This window comes from Patella vulgata, chromosome 5, assembly GCF_932274485.2.
Source record: "Patella vulgata chromosome 5, xgPatVulg1.2, whole genome shotgun sequence".
Taxonomy (NCBI): domain Eukaryota; kingdom Metazoa; phylum Mollusca; class Gastropoda; family Patellidae; genus Patella; species Patella vulgata.
Window position 1 is genome coordinate 24583447 of NC_065883.2, and position 19907 is coordinate 24603353.

The following is a 19907-nucleotide window of genomic DNA, read 5'->3' on the forward strand; positions in this document are numbered from 1 at the left end:
GGTGTAGAGAACGCCGGTACCAAAAGCGATTTCGCAAGAGCAGGATATGTGAAAAGCTCATCCATCATCAGGGAAGCATAGTCAGGGTGATCTAAAACCTTTTCCAGCAGCCTTACCGGAGTTCTTGGGTCTATGGTTAAAATGGTCGGTAACAGTTTATAATAGATATTGTTCTTGTCGCCCGTTATATTCACTAGATAGGACAGAGAATCATTAGTGAGACTCCCGTTGCTTGTTAGTTGATCAATAACACCATAAATATCTACGGGTTTTTCAGGTTTGCTTGTAACTGTAGTGTTCATTGGACTTTTAGTCGGTGGTGGGGTGTTGATAATTGCCATAGACTGTATGGCTAGTGGTGGTGAAGTGCTATGGACATCTGCTTTAGGGTTTGTTGATTTTGTGGTAACGATCGACGATGTACTAGTTAAGATTACTGTTGTTGAAACATCTGCAGCTGTTGATCCTCCCAGTGATGGTGTGGGTATAGACGTAGTCGGATCTGCAGCTAGAGTGGCATGCAGACCAAACAATACACTCACCACAAGCAGGGACGTAGTTTTCTTTTCACCCATTTTTATAATTGGGTAAAAGAAAACAGACTCTGTATAAAAAAAAGAATAAATAGATTTTAGAGGTTATTTAAAAGATAAGGCATTGCTCTTTATGCATAAAAGTTCTAGTATCAAAGACACGATAACATAAATTACTATTATGGGGGAAGGGTTAAATTTTAATATATTGTACAAACACATCAGGACAATGCTAATAATTTGTGAGTAAAATGGTAGAGACACAATCAAAGCTTCCAAGGTAAGAACAGTAATTGTGTTATATTTAAGGAATATGTATGGCCTATATAATGAGTATGCATAGGCTAATTATTCGTGTAGGTATGTGGTTATGGTATGTACTTTTTGCACTGTGGCAGATGCAGTACAAGGACTAAGTGCAATGGTTAGGAAACCCCCACAATAAATCATAGACACAGAGTTTTGTAGTACGCATAAATAAGAAATCCAATGGGGTTTAACGTCCTACTGTTTTACACCGACTGGTCTAAATGACGACAGACATAGCAATGTGCTATGAGGGAAATTTTACCCGGACAGCGGTGATACGGCATACTCTTATTTCGAATTCAAACTGTCAATGGTTCGTTCAATTCGAACTCCATTTAATTGTTATTGATTTTTTTTATCATGCTACGCCTCATTTTTCGAATCCGAGTTCATAAATTCATAATCTATTTGTATGTACATGCTTTTGAATTTTAAATTCTGCGCAAACAGAATTCTTGAGCAAAATGCAAGACAAGTCGGCTAGAAAAAGTTCAGCAAACCTTCAGGCAAATGACTCTGTAATTCAAGAAAGCCATTGTTTAGGTGTTTTTTGGCGATTCAAATAATCTGAAGTTATTTTATTGTATAGAACTAATTACATTTATTTTCTCGTTGAATGTCTGCTGAAGACTTTTAGATACGATCGTCTGAATATCTATGTCTTAGACTCCATAAGAATTTAAATTTTATAGATCATTATAATACTTTGGTCCTTAAGACAATTTTGGTTCTTTGAAAAATTGTTATTCGCCCAAATCACACGTACTTAATGAACGTGAATATATAGTTATACATAAAAAAAACAGTGATATTTTGGTAAAATTATAACCATAGTCAAGATATCCATCAAATTCTGGCTGTTAATTGACCTATGGTTGGTAGACCAAATAAGGTAATGTCTCCTCCTTTAGTCGTGTGAAATAAAGAGGTTTATTCCATATTTGGGATGGATATTAACTTCAAGGTTATCCAAGACTTGCAGAAATTAGGGGGTATAAATTAGGGTGTAGAGCGAGATGGATCAGAGCTCATTCAGATATTCTAAGCAGTCATTATTATTGAGAACGATGAACCTTCAAAGCCATTACAGCTTAACAATAAAGTTGTAAACCCATTGATGCTGTAGTGTTATTACGATCACGAAGAAACAAGCATAACAAGAAAAGAAGTCCGATAGTACCACATCATTTCAAATAAGGATTTACCTGTTATTGTTATAAATCCAGGAGAAGCTAGGCTGTACCGCCGATCCTACTAAAGTTAAGACAGAAACAAGTTTGATCAGCCCATGTCTTATCACCTCATGATGATTTTATAAAAATTGTTATCTTGGAGTATTTCACGTTATCACTCATCATACGTGAACATATTACAACTTGTTGATGGCCTTGTCTTTTTAAGTAGATTTGTATACGCTACTTACCCCAACAATTGTAAAATGTACCGATGTGGTGTGACCGTCCATACGGCTGGCGGGGTTATTTTATAGCACTTTGATCCGCTAGAAATTGATATGTCATCGTGAAAGTCCCCTTCTCGACAGTTACAATTTCACTACAAATCTGTAAGTATCGGCATCACACTTGATAAATGTCAGACAATGACTTCTTTTAAAAATGTCCCGATTTTCTGTCTTTCAATATTAGTAGTGGGTATTGTCTTCCCCGAGTGCATTTCTAAACTTTTTATAAAAAAATAGGGGGTACGTGCCAAGGGAACTACTTGATCTGGTAAAGTTTAATTACCTTTACACTGATTTGTAGGATGTAATTGAGAGTGGCTTGGTGTCTTGTTTGCAATATGTACAGGTTATTGTACTTGTGGTAGGTGCCGTACACGAGGCAAACATGCCTACTCTCTTAGAATACGTGATACGCATGGGAACTACTTTTAATTTCTTCAATTGTATCTATACGAAGTTTGAGTTTGATTTCCGTTCAGGATCGAAGGTACATTATTTAATTGGTACCACCTTAAATTGTGAATGCATTGTTGTTTCTTTGATTAGGGAACGACCCCAAGAACATGATCAAGATTTCAATGACAAATTCCTTACCTCAACACAGACTTGAACGAAAGCGAAAACGTTTGCAATTATTTTACATACTGCTGTTGTAGCCAATATTTAAATATCCCGGATGAATTTAGCTCCACTACAGGGAAATAATTTTCACGATAGGTTTCCTTTTGTTGAATCTCACCAGTTTATTCAAGGCTACGCAGGCGTGAAATGCAAGACGTAGAACTCAAACAGTGTGGATTACGAGCAGTGTACGACATGACGATTATGCACGATTGCTTGTATATATAAAAAATTGTCGAGGTTTGCGCAAGATGGAAGAGCACTCTTGCACACTTGTTCTCGTTTTATGTATAATATTGCTTTACGAGCATCCAACCGCGTGAGTTTTCTCCGGGTCCTCCGGTTTCCTCCCACAGCTAAAGACCCCTACGCGCAAGCAGATTATTGAAATAAAATTGAACAATATATGAAAGTTCCGAAATGACCTAGTTTGTGTCGAGTGGACGTTAAACCCTCTCTCTCTCTCTCTCTCTCTCTCGCCCTCTCTCTCTCTCTCGCTCTCTCTCTCTCTCGCTTTAAAAGCATCATGCACCATATTTTAAGATAGCTACAAACTCGTTTTGTTAGAGATATCGCAGGTGTCAAAGGTGTGTGTCAACAGCTTTCGCTCCTTGTCTTTTAGATAATTAAAACTGATAAACTATTATTATTCACCTTCAGTACACTATTCATGAAGATTGTATCAACATAAACAAGTTTCTTGAGTTGATGATAAAACTTATTTGTAAATACCTGTGTAGTGTGATAATAACAACCATTTCCAAACAGGAAATTTGTCGCCTCAACCAACGACAAGCGTCGCATTCGGCTTCTGACATCTAGATTCAAACTACCAAACCAGTAAGCAATATGTTGTAGCAGGAGTGGTGTACAGCGCAAACAGCTAAATGATATGTTATTCGTAATGCAAACATTTCGATATAGACAAGTTTGAATTCTTTTTTTAATTCCATATTAAGAAATCTTACATTATTTAAATTATTCTTAAGTATTATCTAAATATATTCTCTAATGAAGAAGATCAGAAACAGATCTAAATATTCTCATAGATATTGTTAGAAATTCAAATACAGATTATCCGTCTTATTTAACAAAGATATACGAAAGCCCAGAAGGCTCATTCCAAATTCCAAATGCGAAATTCCAAATTCCAAATTCATGTCTTACCAATGAAATGAATAAAATAGCAAATTGGCAGCCCGCCCCCCCTCAATTAAACAAATTAGAATTTAAATAAATTGTAATTTTACACAACTAATTAGTGCTAGTTTACCTATCTGATGCATGGGCCCTACGAAAGCCCAGAAGACTCATTCCCAATTCCAAATTCCAAATGCGAATTTCCAAATTCTGACTGGGATCGTATAATGTGGTCGTATATTGTCGTCGCCCCCGTCCGTCCGCACGTCCCGCGTCCCAAATTGCTTGTGTACGCTCTAGAGGCTAAAGTTAATATCCGATTGACTTTAAATTTATACACAGTGTTTAAGGTCATGAGACGAAGAAGCCTATTGATTTTCAGCGATTTCCAATGATTACTGCCAGAGTTATGGCCCTTGATCACTTTAAAAAATCTTGTGGACGCTCTAGAGGCTAAAGTTAATATCCAATTGACTTTAAATGTATGCACAGTGTTTAAGGCCATGAGACGAAGACTCCTATTGATTTTCAGCGATTTACAATAATTACTGCCAGAGTTATGGCCCTTGATCACTTCAAAAAATCTTGTGAACGCTCTAGAGGCTAAAGTTAATATCTGATTGATTTTAATTTTATACACAGTGTTTAAGGTCTTGTTGACTGCCAGGACGATTTAGCTGCTGTGGGCGTATTATCTTCTCTTAAGCAGCCATGATGATTGTAATGTCAAGTGATTATGTCGAATTTGGAATTTGCAATTTCGCATTTGGAATTTGCAATTTCACTTTTGGAATTTGCAATTTCACTTTTGGAATTTGCAATTTCAAATCTAATAATTTGGAACGGGTGTTTATCCGGCCCAGGCATCAGATAGGTAAACTAGCACTAATTAGTTGTGTAAAATTACAATTTATTTAAATTCTAAATTGTTTAATTGAGGGGGGCTGCCAATTTGCTATTTTATTCATTTGATGCGTAAGACATGAATTTTAAATTTGGAATTTCGCATTTGGAATTTCGCATTTGGAATTTGAAATTTGGAATTTCGCATTTGGAATTTGAAATTTGGAATTTCGCATTTGGAATTTGGAATGAACCTTCTGGGCTTTCGTAAAGATATGAACTGTTAAAGTTCAAGTACCCGAAACACGAATATAAAAACTTGTATGACGTTCAGGCGTGTAAAGTAGAAAAACGACTGGCTGACCTTGGACATCTGATGTCCTTGGACATCTGAAATGATCGGCTTATAGTAGGATATATTTGAGTGCGTGATTTATAACCACTAACGATGGCTTGAAACCACATGTTGCTAAAATATCTCCAGCTGAACGGCATTAAAGAGATACTTTTCTTTTCTTTTTTTCGGTGGTGGGGGGAGTGGTCTGTTAAAAAGACCCCTTCGCAGAAACAATGGTTGTCCTCATTTACTATTGTGATGATAACCCTACGTGTAACCATACAATTTATGTGTATCATGCATATTTCCAAATGTATTTTCATAGGGTATGTTGCTTCCATTGAATACAACGAATTCCATTCCTCATCATTCATATTAATGAAAGTAAACACACCTGATTAAACAGGCTCATCCAGAAATTTAGCGGAAAAAAAATAAGATTAGTCTTTGTCGAAAAAAGACCCCTTTACATAAGAACTATTTGTCTGCTATTAAATGGTCTTCTCTCTTTCCCCTGAATTTTATATTAATTTCATAAAAGCCGTTTTTAAATACATCTTTCATTTCTTACTCACTTTATAAAGAAAAATAAACCTATGATTTTACATGATTATGTTTATTCCAACATCAAAATAAAGCAAAACTACTACCCTTTCTATATGTCCCTCATAATACCCCAATTTTGTGGTAAATCGACATTCGACGGATTCATTTACTATATTGTATTTTATGAATTTGGAGAGCAAACGTCACACTCACTGAGCCCCCGTTGCGCCCACTTCATTTCTATTTCAGACATGGGGCCTTGTTTTTTTATATCCCACCCGAACGACTATACGTTGTCTCTTACCAGGCTTTCCGCCCTACACCACTGACAAGGGGGAACCACGCTTGACAAATCCCGAGGAAGTTTAGTGAAGTAAGGCAGCAAACGTCCTACTCACTGAACCACCGTAGCTCCTACTTCATTTTGATTTCGGACACGGGACCTTGGTTACATTTATCCCATCCGAACGACTATACGTTGTCCCTTGCCAGGCCCCCGTCTTACACCACTGGCAAGTGGAACAACGCATGAAAATTCCCGACGATTGACGACAAAAATCGAGTACAGAATAAAATACTATCTGTGCAAGTATAGAGATTAAAAATGGTTAGGAGTATTAAACTTTCTAGAATCCCAAAAGTTTCCGTCTATTTAATCCATGTCCAAATATGAATGGCGATACGGTAGTTAGTGGACATGCGCATACATTGAACTTCCGAGGCGAGAGTGTGGAGGGAGCGAGAAGTCGAGATTGTGACGAAGCGAGAGTGCTAGAACACGAGAACGCGAGATATACCCAAAGGCAAGAACGCGAGGGAGCGAGAATTCGAGGATTTTCAAAGAAAACAGGGGAGCGAGAAGTCGAGGGCGAGAGTGCGAGACCACGAGGATTTTCAAAGGCGAGAACACGAGGAAGCGAGAAGTCGAGGGACGAGGGAGCGAGATCCTCGTATTCTCGACCTGTTTCCTCGCGTTCTCGTGTTCTCGTCCTCGTCTTCTCGCTATCTCCTGTTCTCACCCTCGGCAGTCGAGATTATGAAATGGCCGCAATAGGCTTCCATAAATATTACATGTACTATCTATTTGTTTGGAATAATTTGCAAATTATTTAAGCAGAATGTTATGTTTGAGAATAATATACCCGATGGGATTGATTTTGTTGCCCTACAGCTAATAGAAAATGACTGTAGAGTCAATTAATCTACACAAAAATGAGCCATTGAGTTCGAGGGTAATCTTTACGGACAGTGACCCACTGACCTACATGATAAGTTCTAAAAAATGTACCGTTATGTTCGGTCAATGTTTATTTAAAATCCAGTTTTAAATCTATAATTTAAGATAGCGCTAAATTGCCTTCGAGGAACATAATATATACACTACAGTTTAAGTTTCAAGAAACGAAAGAATGAGTTAATGTTGTTAATTGTTATGTTTTACAGAATGGTAAAAGGGAATTATCGACTTAGATTATATTTATCCAAAACGAATTATGACACTGAATTCAAATCGTACTCGAATGCCTTTAGCTGTCTTTTGAGATCATTTCTCTGGACTAGTCATACATATTTTTTGTATAACGTTTATTTTACCTTGTAGTATACACAATTACATTTACTTCAAATACTTTTTAAGGCCCAATACCACTCTTGTTGTAACTGAATAATATGCCCCAATCTTTATTCTGGTCAACAAATTGTACTATTTTACAATATTCCAGTTAATTGATGATACAAATTTCATCTTAACACACCTTATTTAAAAAAATTGGAAAAATTCAACTAAATGATTTGAAAAGCCTGACGTAAAGCTTTTCAAATGTGACTTGGATTAAAAGATATGTTTGAACCCTCTGGACAAGTAAAATATGATTTAATGGATAATTTACACTAACACATCTAGTACTTAGAATAAGGCTATTTTTTATTTTCTGGAGCTGTCAACCCAGCAAGAGTGTTATTTTCCCTTTAAACTAGAACATAATTTTCTTAATGATAGTTTGGAAATATCCCATAGAAAAAATGTGCATATTTATTCAAACACGTATTTTCACACCGAGAAATGAATTCATTAGTTTGAGATTTCGGATAATTTTTTTCAGGTGTACTTACGGAAATAAAAAGAATTCTCTTACAACCAAACTTGCATTTTACAGTCCGTAGTTTGAAAGTAAGGAGCTGGAAAGTAAGGAGTTGAGTCACTAACCATAATATCCGGGGTTCGCTCCCCGTGTTGTCCGAGAAAGTTTCTCGGGATTTTCTAAGAACTGCCAACGACAAAGATTATTTGTTCGAGTGGCAAAATTTCCCTGATAGCACACTGTATAGCCCAGTCCTGTCTTTATTAGCCCAGTCTGCAGGACGTTAAACCCTATTCCATTTGCTCATACATACTTTTTGCACCAGAGGTTGCCACATATTGTTCCATCTGTGGTAGAAAGCGTTCAACCCATAACAATCTTGGGAAAAGTAAGTGCCGGTTAAAGAGATAAGAATTGATATTAGAGTAAATGGGGAAATTAATTGTATACTGTGTCCGTATTGTATAAAGTCTCATAGCATTATACTTTATTTCACTCAAGTGAATCCACAGCTTAATCTGTTTTGAATCCAGTATTATGTTCTACCAGATTGAATATTGTCAGAATCGACAATAGAATTTTGCATATAATAAAAGGCTTTGAATACAGTTTATTTAGCATTTACCAAAACCACAGTGAGCATGGTATTTTCGAGAATTTCTTAGGTATGAATTAATGAAAGATCAATGATACTCCATACAATAGTCTGCTTCCGGCGTGGTTCAGGGTGCAGGAAAGAGCGTATGGCCTTTCGGAAAGGACGAAAACCGAGATCCCGTGTACACGTAAAAGGCCCTTTGGCAGTCGGAATTCGATTTTAGAGTAGACCATAACGCCGGGCAAAATTTCCTTCATAGCATACATGGCATATGCCCGTCTTCATTAGCACAGTCGGAGCAAAACAGTGGGAAGTTAAACCCCATTTCATTTCATTTTATTATCAAGGGAGACAACTACACTTAAGTACAATTTGATTTACAAACATATCAACAGTTTGTGTGTTAGCTAAAATCTCCTTTACCAAGGCTGAAAATAAGACAGGCGATTTTTGAAGAGATTGCTTAAGACCTGCAAGAGCCACAGCGCCAATTTCCGGATTTGCTAACAACAAATTAAAGAGTTTTTGGGTCATTTCTGCCGACCGAAGCGTTTTGCCAAGGCATAATGTTACTGATTCGGGTCTAGAGAACACCGGTACCAAAAGCGATTTCGCAAGAGCAGGATATGTGAAAAGTTCGTCCATCATCAGGGAAGCATAGTCCGGGTGATCTAAAACCTTTTCCAGCAGCCTTACCGGAGTTCTTGGGTCTATGGTTAAAATGGTCGGTAACAGTTTATAATAGATATTGTTCTTGTCGCCCGTTATATTCACTAGATAGGACAGAGAATCATTAGTAAGACTCCCGTTGCTTGTTAGTTGATCAATAACACTATAAATATCTACGGGTTTTTCAGGTTTGCTTGTAATTGTAGTGTGCATTGGACTTTTAGTCGGTGGTGAAATGAATAATGCTGAGTTATTTTGTCCAAGAATGAACATGACCAAATTAGTCACAGAGGGTAGATTACTGGCAAGCCATTTCCCTACAAATGTTTTCCCTAAAGGTGAATTTTGTACAATAAAGGCTACTAGTTGAATTACCATTTCTGGCTGGCTCAATATTTTGGTAGTTACTCCGTTAGCAAACATAGGATGTTGAAGAGCTAGACCGATAACCTCTTCAGCCAACATGGGTTCTTTGGCCAAAACGCCTATAACACTTTTCAGCATATCTGCACTACTTAATAACAGTTTCTTGGCACTCTCAGTAAGATTTTGATCTTTAAGTGCAAGACTAAATATATAATTTGGTAATATCGGGGAGCGAAGCACAACTTCCAACGTGAGTAGAACATTGTTCAGATTAGACATCAATGCCAGCATAACGTTATCAGAAGATACGGATAAATTTGCAAAGAGCGCCAATCCAGTATCCACCACCGACATATCCTTTCCAATAATCTGATTTATAAACATATCAACAGTTTGTGGATTAGCTAAAATCTCCTTTACTAATGTTGAAAATAAGATAGGCGATTTCTGAAGAGATAGCTTAAGACCATCAATAGCCGCAGCAGCAATGTTTTGATTTTTTGATAATAAATTAAAGAGTTTGCGGGTAATTTCTTCTGATCGAAGCGTTTTGCCAAGGCATAATGTTACTGATTCAGGTGTAGAGAACGCCGGTACCAAAAGCGATTTCGCAAGAGCAGGATATGTGCTAAGCTCATCCATCATCAAGGAAGCATAGTCAGGGTGATCTAAAACTTGTTCCATCAGCCTTATCGGAGTTCTTGGGTCTATGGTTAAAATGGTCGGTAACAGTTTATAATAGATATTGTTCTTGTCGCCCGTTATATTCACTAGATAGGACAGAGAATCATTAGTAAGACTCTCGTTGCCTGTTAGTTGATCAATGACACTATAAATATCTACGGGTATTTCAGGTTTGCTTTTAATTGTAGTGTGCATTGGACTTTTAGTCGATGGTTGAGTGTTGATAATTGCCATAGACTGTATGGATAGTGGTGGTGGGGTGCCGTGGACATCTGCTTTAGGATTTGTTGATTCTGTGACAACGGTCGACGGTGTAATAGTTAAGGTTGCTGGTAGAATTGTTGGTCCTGCTGTTGGATGCTCCATGTGATGGCGTTGTATTTGGATCGGCTGCTAGAGTGACATGCAGATCAAACAATAAACACACCACAAGCAGGAATGTATTTTTGTTTTCACGTGTCTTCATAACTGAGTAAAAGAAAACAGCATATGTATATAAAAACAAATTGAAGGTATTGGACTTAACTAAAGGTATTTGACATCATTGCTATGTATATTTAGTAATGCCTGTATCAAAGACACGGCGCCATAAGTTACTATAAGTTAAAATCTATTCCCTTTCCAAATTTTACGTACATCATATTATATACAGCTAATAGTTAGATATAATTCGTAAGTTCGATGGCCTTAATATGAACAAACATGAGGGTTTGGATGTAATTATAAAGAAAATGTGTGATTATACATTACATGAGTAATATATACGATGATAACTTGAAAAGTGAGTGCACGAATTAGTGGAAACTCTATTAAAGATATTGCAATAATGTACTTCCTACTTAATTTGTGATATCCAACTCTATAAGACATTAATAAAAGTGTAGTACTTGGGCTATTACATCAATATAATGTGGAAACATGTCAGAATAGAAATGAAATAACGCGTCTTGCGACGACAATAGAAATTAAAATATTCTGTAACTAAATAAATTCTAGTCCATCATTATTGAACCCCATTTGCGGCCATCTGAAGTTTATACTAGTTTCAGTTAGTTTTCTAAAACCACATTTATGCATCTAAGACCATTTAATCTATTTGTTCGTGCTTAATTGTATTTTAATAAAAAATAATCATTTAATTGAATTACCACACTATGAATTTTAAATTCTTGACAACCAGGAATATTGTCCATATCATGACGATTTCATAAAAAAAAACCCTGATATACACTACAGGTTAAGTCTCTAGGCACGAAAAAATGAGTTGTAAATTTATTTGTTTTACAGAATCGTAAGAAAGTGTTATCGACCTAGATTACGTGTATCCATAAAGAATAGGGACACTGTTACGATATCTCTGAACTCGAATCCTACTGTAATGTCCTTACCTGTCTCTAGAGGTCATTTCTCTAGACAAATGATGCTGATTGTTCATGTGCATAGGCATACGAGCCAGGGGAAGGGATGCTTGTGGGCAATCCGACTTTTCGGACAGACGGGTAAAGTGGGAAAAAATATTATGATATAATTTAGTTGGCAAAATAAAGTGATTTTACTGTGTATTGAATACCTTGAATTTCAACTCAATTGGCGAAATATCACCAATTATGTGCCCGAAATCTAATTAAACACTAATTTTACTTTTCTTTTACATTTTGTCTGGAGCCACAGTGTTTTGTGCGACATTTTTCCGGCATTGATTATTATTTGTGAATGCAGCTCCAGCAGTCTGATTGGAAGATTGGAATTTAGAACGGCATAGAGTGAGATTTCGCACAACTTTAAAGTTGTTTGACTCCATTTGCGTCAGTTAAATTGTCCGGAGAAAAACTACGAGGTGTAGCAAGATTGTTAGAATGTTTGCTCTTTAGATTAATAATAGCATTATACTATTTTATCTTGAAATAATTATTGGCTTAGCATACATGTATTGAAGGGAATTCAGATACCATGCACTAAAATGAATGATACGTTGACATATAAAAATGAGTTATAATTTGATAAACATTCAATTCTAGGTTGATAACAGATATCACATGTGAAAGTTCTGGTGTAAGTTTCCACTATCCATATAAGGGTCGTTTGCGACGTCATTAGGCTAATTAACCAATCGTTATAATTAATTACATCATATTTGACCAATTAGATAATTGAACATCCAAACCCAAAAATACAGGACCATCATATTTCTGAGCATTCTTCAGATAGCTGTTTGATTCCACAAGGAGAGGGTGTAGCAATTTCTATCAGCTGACTCCCCCCAGCGAGTCTGCCTGGAATGGGATTGTGAAAATAGCGTTATTGTGCTATGCTTGTATCTATGTATCCAGCTATGATATAAAACTGTAGAAACCGTACTTTTGTTCCTGCCATCGTGTTTGTTACTCATACGATATTTTGAGACTTACAACGTAGAATGTCAGAGTGGCATTTAAAGACACGTCCTAACTAATTAAAGAATTACAAATACAACCAGAGACAAGAGACAATATTAGACGATCAAGGGCTGTTCTAAAATATGTAGCAGAAGAGAGTATGCGTCACACGTTGGATGTGGGGAGTTTTCCCGTGTATTTTCTAGCCAGCGACTGCATAGCACTAGCCATAGTGTTACAGCGGTAGGACAGCCGATCCTACTCCTTATCACGTACATGGGAGGAATCGACATCACGCCACCATTCGGCCACCGAACCCGAGAGAGATGGGTTTAACGTCCACTCGACACAAACTAGGTAATTTCGGGATTAACACATGGTTCAATTTTATTTCAATAATTCGCTTGCGCATAGGATAGAACCCATAGGCCGCGCAGAAGACAAATATGTGAAGGTATCCCTAAAAGGCAGCCTGTTCCCTCTAGAGACGTAAGGGGCACATCTTATGAGTTGATCATATGGCTAACGGTTGTGAGAACATTGAGAACATTAAACGTACAGCAGAGTTGACAGAGAATAATCCATTATTTGTCAAACATTACCAAACAAATTGTTTACAGATATTTATGATGTATTCAAACGAATTCTGTGATCTTTCATTGATAATTCGTTCGTACAAGTCAAGTTGATTTAATAATATTTCCGTTGATGGTTGTTTTAAATTATAAATTGATTTGACCAATAATTTGATCGAATCTATCCAATCTAATTTTACCGACAGTTTTCACTATTTCTTACAATGTTTCGTTTTATTCATGAATATGGACGAATTCTGTGCGCCACCAGCATACTTTCAATGCTGTAGTTGTTTCCCTTTAATAACCGCCGAAAATGGCACAATCGTCTTTTTTAGCTTGCATGCGATATGAAGGGCCTGAAAAGACTGGCTAACCAGATCTGTTAGTTGGACCTCGTCAATGGTGTAGGATCTAGCAATGAACCCCGTCTAGTCGTTTAGGTGGGACGAAAACCAAGGTTACGTTGTTGTGCATGCAAGCAAACTCTTAATAGTTAGAATTCAGAGTAGTATAGGCTGTAGCGCACTGTCCGGCCAATATTTCCCTCATAGTACACCTTGTTAGACAGTCCGTGCCTTATTCACTATGCCGTCGCGGCCGCTTATCCATTAAGCAATAAATATAAATGAATATATATAAATAAATATAAATATATCTACACGGTTTTTGCCAAAATTTGTACAAAGTATATATTGTATATACAAGATGTATATATTGTCGTGTTATGTTTTCATATTTTTTTATTGCTTGATAATCACTAGAGAAGACTAGTCGAAACGTCCCTCAGTAATCAACAGTAATTATATTCCATAGAATTGTGACCTGTATATTCCAGTTTAATTACTAAATGCCATTGAAACTTTGTTTGTGCAAGGTGTCCATTCATATCCAAAAATCAACTTAAATTTCTGTTGTGCCTTTCCATATAAGACTATAGAAAGTACACTGTACACATGACCAACATGACGGCAAACAATCACCCATTCTTGTTCACCTTAGCGATCGTCATTGACATAAGGTCAAGGTGGATACAGACATCTTTATTGAGGGGGTGTTAACACTGTATTTAAGACAAGTTTTGCTTGTAAAGAACAGTTATTTGGATTAGTCCACGTTAACACACAAGTTAGAATTACGTTTACGTGACCTTATGGTGGGCTATTATAATCATTATTATTGAAAGACAAAGAAGCCTTGGTAGTTCAACAATTAGCTAATCTTCCAATTAGTATTATTATTTAGTTGTCTTCGAAATCTTCTTTACATCTTTACAGATAATATTCTTTAAAAAAATAATAAACGAAACGCCTATTAAGTAATGTTAGCTATTGAGAAACTTATATATGATATAATATAACAATTCCCTTGCGCGTATGGGTCTTTAGCAGTGGGAGGACTCCGGAGTAGGCTACCCGGAGAAAACATACAGACATTCACAAACCATGGGATTTCTGGACTAACATAAATATGGTACAATTGTTTTTTCAATAGTTTGCTTGCGCGTAGGGTTCTTTAGTAGTGGGGGAAACGGGGGTATCCGAGGAAAACTCACGAAGTTGGACAGGCCACCTTACTCCTTACCACGCCACTTGACTCACTGAAGAGACCTTATGATCTTAAGCGCACGAGTTAGACAACCCGACCACCTAATCCTCCTTGAAAATAATGAAACCAATCTAAATTGACATGTCTTGTTTTATTGCAGTGATATAAATCTCTTTTTGTCATTTTTTAAATTTGTTTTAACATGAACTGATGATATATTTGGACTAAAAATTCAAACTAATTTATCTATAGATCTATTTTAAGCGACCTTATTTGCCATGTGATTTGATTCAGGGAGGGTCTATTTACATCTTATATGTGTCGTTACTCGCTGTCCATTTGCCATACATATTGAAGTCTAAGTAACATTCTTGGATTATTCTCTGCAATTTTTCCACCGTTTTATCGCATCGCCTGTTGTACCTTTAAGTCTCTCACTGTTCTCACAACCGCTAATCACTCAATCAAGAAATACAGGCTCTACCAACGTCAGTCTGGCAGACAACAAGCCATAGAGTTGCCAGTTCGTGATACCCTTACATTTTGCCCCTATGACTGTTTCTCAGGGAATCCCGTATTTTAATAATATTGGGTGTATTAACCGTCTATATATAGCAAATTTGCCATACCTTTACTATACATAACTACCCTATATATAAATACTTTTGTGGGAATGCATCTTTAAGATTAATATCAGTGGCTCGGTGAGAAAGACGTTGGCTCGCTAACCTGGAGGTCCAGTGCTCGATCCCGACGATGGCCAGAAAGTTGATTGGGATTTTCCGGCGTGGTTCTCCCTTTTCAGTGATTCAGGACAGAGAGCCTAGCAAGGGACCGCGTACACATTGACTAGTACGCATAGGAACATTTGGTAGTTGGAATTTGGCCGTAGCGCCGCTGTATAGCACAGTGTATGGCGTACATGCCCGCCTTCTTTACCCCAGTTCAAGCAAAACAGCAGGACGTTATGAAGTCCCATTACATTTCTTTTCTAATCTTATTAATCTTCATGTTGAATATATTTATCCCACCGGTAAAATAGGAGCGTTTTCGACTTGGCCTAGCAGCGGGTAGACATCCGCAATGAGAGAAAACAACAGAGCAAAAGTTGTATTTCAGAATACCCAATTGAAACACGGGTTGGCTAATCGAATGACTAACGTTAGAGGGTAAAAGGAGGATCATAAGACCCCTGAAACGGGCCATATTACAGCCGGGAAAATCATCATGTTGTTTATTTTGATCAGTTTAGCTCAAAAAGCCCCCTTCCTTTGCCTACAGCGGTTGAGTAGGTATAATTTTCTGTTAATCAAAATATGAACAACATATATTTCAGTAGAGTGCCAATCTTAAATGTGTACAAAGATTTAGCGCTAGCACAGGCCCGTCTCTAAAGTACGCAATGCATAAAAGACTACAAATGATTTCATGACTAAATAAAAGTTTAAGGGTATTATAGTAATACTCGTTTGTCTTAACACGCGTGCTTGCAGAATAGAAAAACTGTAACTAGCAGAGTTAACCCACAATGGGCTTCCGTGAACATCAGTTATAAAAGTTTTATTGAGAATTTGGCGAAGTTAATAGAAATTTAAACGCTTGATAGGCGCATTTTTTTTGTGGGCATTATATACCACGTGCATTTTTATTTAGGGGGCATATTTGCCGGATAGTCCGAATTGACGTCTGAGTGTCTGCCCTTTGATCATTCGCGAATTTGTCATTCTGAGGTCAACACTGATTCATAGATTGACCTGTTAATAGCGCATTTATTATGTGTAGGATAAAGCACGAGACTGAGGTTATGCTCCATGGGGAAAGAAAGATTGAAGAAAATAACCCGAGAAAAAGAAAAACCGAGGCCGGTAGGCAGAGGTTTTTCTGTCGAGGGTTTTTTCTGAAGTCTTTCTTCCCCAGCATAACCGAAGTCGAGGACTTTATCTTGCTTATAAACCGTCTGTTTCATTGTACGCAAGATGAGAATGTCCCAGAATTCCCGCAAGAAAAACCTTATATCATGTTTTCTTATGGAAAAAAACCTACCCTGGAAGAATAACCTGTTACAGGTTAAAAGAAAAACTTTCAGAAGAATAACCCCAAATTTCCCTGTATATATCCAAAACCTCCCCTGACTTTCAGACCGCAAGTTATTCTGGGCATATAATATACCCCAAAAATCAAAGAGATTTACCGTTACAGGTTTATAAGAGAACGTAAAACACCTTACAGACAGCATCGATGTTATCTTAGCCTGATTAACCCTGAAGTGTTTATTTTCCAACTTAGTCGATTGTAAGTTAAAGTAGACAACATAACATAAATCTGCCACTGTCCAACTATGCTCGATGCATGAAATGACATTAATACCTTCACTAAAACAATGGACTAATTGTATTAAAGCAGTTCGTATATGATTCATGAAAATCATATGAATCTTTCTAAACACACCTTTGTGAAATATGGCACAATAGTGGTTGGATAATGACCTCAAGGGTTCAAATAGTTCATATTTAGGATTTAAATGTGCTTCGGTTAATTTTTGGGCATTAACAAATATATCAGATAAACGTGAATATATGTTGGGGCGTGAATAAAGCGTCAACTCGGCACAAACTAAATCATTTCGGGACTAACATATGGTTCAATTTCATTTCTTTAGCTATGAAAGAAACCCGTAGACCTGGAGAAACCCCACGAGGTTAGACAGGAGACCATACTCCTTGTCAAGCACAAGCGGGGAATCGAAACCACAACACTTGACTTAATACCAGACCTTACGATCTAATACAAACGCGTTAAACCATCCCGCAACCCTCCTCAAGCGTATGACCCGAGACCAACCTTCACCTTACATTCTAGCAATGTAGGACATACGGAACTATTATTGTTTACCGAACAACGTTTTAAGCAATGCTGAAACTGTATCATTCCGAAACTCCGGTCGATTTAACTGACATCGATACAACTGCAAAGTACTACTAATTCTACCACCACTGCTGTTGAAGATTATTTCAATATTTAGTTTGTATTAGCTCCCTTTCAAAAATGTTCCATTTCTCATCTTTAGAATCCAGACAACACCAAGAAATGAAATTCCGATATAAAGTTATGTTAAAATGGTGTTCCATTTATCTGAACATAGTTTCATTCATGAAGCAGAATCAGTCAGGTGTATTAGCTAGATCTACATATTGTCGTGCACAAAGCAGTATATGAAATGGGTTCTTGTCCTGCTGATACGACTTCTTGTTGTTTGGGGAAGTTCACAGATATAACAATTTCTATTGCATTTGTGTATTGGTTATGCTAGATACACATACAGCTGTGCACAAAGCAGTACATGAATTATTTTTTTGTTGTTTGAGGAAAATCACTAATATAATAATGTCTGTTGCATTTGTCGTTTAACGGCTGCTTCTATAATAGAGTTATCGCAGAATATGTTATACATTAGCTTAAATTGGCCTGTCAAAGAAATTCCATAATGCCACGTCAGATTAGAATTGACCCTGTAGCTTTTCTTTGTAATTAAGACAATAGCGAAGACAAGATGACTAAACTCGAGTGTTCGCTATATATTTCGATGGGCTTAGAAATATGTACCGCCATAGTTTAAATTTATATAAGCCTCAAACTTACGCGACACTGACAAGAAGACAAGGATTAACCCTTTCATTACTAACAAACTCTTATGTGTCTGTGTTCTCCTACACGGTGATAAGGCAAGGCTACAGATAATGAGTCCTCAATGGGAATAGAAGATTGCTTATTATATTGTCAGTGTAAAACAGTAAGGATTAGGCTTACACCAGTTAAGAAGTTTAAGGTAATACTAAATCAGTTTTTACATTTAGTAATTGGGACAGTGACATTTTTTTTCTAAAAACCCTTTTTTTTTTACTTTCGGTTGAAAAATATGCACTTTCAATTTACTAATGTGCTTCTTAATTAACAAACCTTAAAAAATCAGCCTCTAAAGAAATAAAAGACAGAAATTAAACAAATTTCTTTGTCAACAGTTATGTTTCAGTTATTTTTATGTATTTAAGCGAAGGGTCATGAATATTAGCACTTGGACAACTTTGTGTATGTGGTGCTCTCGCACCTCCTCTCACACGAATAGACATTCAAATAATTTTCGGGTTTCTCTCTCTAATTATCTGCCACCAAATATTTTCATTAATAAAGGGAAAAACTTCCCACTTAAACAGACATTATGCATGTGCCAAATCTGCATATTTCAGGTTATAAAAATTATTAATTAGATATTAATTAACTTACCAAGACTAAAATTTTCAATAGATTTAAACACGATTTGCGGTTGTCGATATAACGTAAAAGTGGATAATCGAGACTTTGTTTATTATCGTAACAGCGGTAGCAATGACAATGGAGACTGCACTGTAATTGTATCGGCGATAACTCAGCTCAGAGTGAAGTAATTTGACTGACATTTTCAACATATTCCCTTTACAATGTCTTTTTTTAAAACTATTAGAGAGAGAGAGAGAGAGAGACAGAGAGACAGACAGACAGACAGACAGAGCGAGAGAGAGATGAAATGGGTTTAACGTCCTGCTGTTCTCCTCCGAACTGGGCTAATGAAGACGGGCATACGCCATACAGTGTGCTATGAGGGTAATTTTGCCCTGACAGCGGCACTACGACCTACTCTTATATCGAATTCCAACAGTCAAGAGATCTTTTACGTGCAAGCTAATGTGTACACGAGACCTCGGTTTTTCGTACAATCCAAACCACTAGACAGCTGTCATTATCAGGCCCCCCGTCCTGCATCACTGACAAGGGGGAACCATTCCGGAGAGAGGGGTTTAACGTCCACGCGACACAAACTAGGTCATTTCAGGACTAACATATGGTTCAATTTTATTCCAATAATTCGCTTGCGTGTAGGGGTCTTTAGCAGTGGGAGGAAACCAGAGAACCCGGAGAAAATCCGCGAGGTTGGACAGCCGACGAAACTCCTTGTCACCTTCAAGGATTGGTGTTACATATATTATTTAAAAGAGACGACATTAAAAGAAACACAGCAATATACTTCAATCAAGATTGATATTACATTAAACTTCAAAATATACCACTTAACATTGCTGACGGTACCATTTCAAATTGTATGGTAGTTATTTCCCATAAAAGTATGGACATTTTGGTAAATAAATATGGGAATAGAAAATAAATCTTACTAAAAAAATACTGGTT